The sequence below is a fragment of the Cimex lectularius genome, unplaced genomic scaffold (genome assembly GCF_000648675.2).
Source record: "Cimex lectularius strain Harlan isolate CLEC.00 unplaced genomic scaffold, Clec_2.1 scaffold23, whole genome shotgun sequence".
NCBI lineage: Eukaryota > Metazoa > Arthropoda > Insecta > Hemiptera > Cimicidae > Cimex > Cimex lectularius.
In genome coordinates this window covers 1,004,286-1,006,014 of record NW_019392690.1, presented here as the reverse complement: position 1 = coordinate 1,006,014, position 1,729 = coordinate 1,004,286, and the positions used below count along the sequence as shown (strand labels likewise).

Below are 1,729 nucleotides of genomic sequence, written 5' to 3'. Positions count from 1 at the left end.
CACAGACGGCCATTAAGTCCTGTTGTCTAGTAAGTAAAATACTATAAGAATAAGTAAAAGTAATTTCTGTAAATAAAAGACTTTTGTAAGATTTATTACAGTTCTTGGGCAAATTAGCAGAGAAAAGAAAATTTCACCAATTCCTAAAAATTGAATGATCTTAGCGATCTCCTTTAATGATGATGATGATGATGCTGCGAGACTAGGAAATGGATGTTTATGCTGATAAAAAAGACTTTTGTAAGATTTATTACAGTTCTCGGGGGAATTAGAAGTGAAAAGAAAATTTCACCAATTCCTAAAAATTGAATGATCCTAGCGATCTCGTATAATGATGATGATGATGATGATGATGATGCCAGGAGACTAGGAAATGGATGTTTGTACTGATAAAAAAGACTTTTGTAAAATTTATTACAGTTCTTGGGGAAATTAGTAGTGAAATGAAAATTCCACCAATTCATAGAGATCTCGTATAATGAAGATGATGATGCCAGAAGACCAGGAAATGGAGGTTTATATTGTTAAAAAAGACTTTTCTAAGCTTTTTTTGTTCTTGGAGAAATGAAAATAGTTGTCACGAATCCTCTGAATCAAGGTAAGGGCTTGAAAAAGAAAACAAATTCAGTTTTTCTTTCTAAGCTTTCGACTTATTTTTAGGTTATCCAAGGGGCAAAATAATCCTAAATTGTTACCCTGATGATGACCTTAAAGTAAGTAGAAAGCTTGGCAGTAAGAATTGAATTTGCGTTTTTAATTGCCTTCAACAATTTTGTATGTTTTCATTGCCTCTGAAATACATAGGCTTACCAGTCTTTCTACAGTACTTAAAGTTTGGGTAGTTTTAGCAAATGTTTTTAACAAGTATTAAAGGATAATAATCAAAAACAATCCTACATGTTTCATGTTTATATTTAATCAAAAAAGTTGGTTATTCTTTAAATAATATACTACTACAATAATTACACAAGCTTTAAACAATTTTTAATTATTGTAAAAAAAAGTCCATTTCCGTGGATGGCATTTAACGGAAAAGAGTCCAAAACCAACTTATTAAACGAAAAACAAATATAATAATAAAAATAAACGCTAATAAATTTACAAATAATATACAATCGTTTATTATGTACAGCGCTTAAAAGAACAATTCTTTATGTTTTATATATTTCATTCTATAAATACGAGACTCTAGTAACATTCTAGATTCACTCTCGTGAACAACTTTTTAAATAAATTAATATTAAGACAGTTGCTTATTGTACAAATACAATGCATTATATACAAAGAAAAGTATACAGAAATATTTCCATTTACACGATTATATTTTACAATAAACTTTCTTTAGCCAAAAGTGAATGCATTGTCCAAAAAGGATTTCTCGACTGAGAAAAACAGCTCGTCTTAAATACATTTTCTCCCTAGTGATAAACTTACAGTAATTATTATATACGATTATGACAAAAGAAGCGTTTCAATATTTCTGGCTGCTACATTTTTAAAAAATATTATAACGATCTACAAAACTATTTTAAAAACAATTACACGGGATAAATAAATAAGAGGCAGATGTATTTGTTGCAATGGGTATAACATTATTATTATTAAAAATAACATGGAATATATTATTTAAGAACCTTTTTTTTAACCAATCTGAAATGAAAAATACATTTACGTTTAGTTAAATTAAAAATAATTATTTATTTTACTAAATTTCGTATATTGTTTCATA

At 27.6% G+C, this 1,729-nt stretch overlaps 1 protein-coding gene across 1 annotated transcript in view; it reads right to left on the bottom strand.

The window, feature by feature from the left end:
- Positions 1-1,651: 1,651 nt before the first annotated feature.
- Positions 1,652-1,729, bottom strand: part of LOC106671428 (fork head domain-containing protein crocodile-like) — a 23,656-nt gene continuing 23,578 nt past the window's right edge. The window contains exon 2 of the mRNA XM_014402348.2: positions 1,652-1,729. This exon is cut by the window's right edge and continues 1,268 nt beyond it. The gene's annotated coding sequence lies outside the window, so the exon portion shown is untranslated.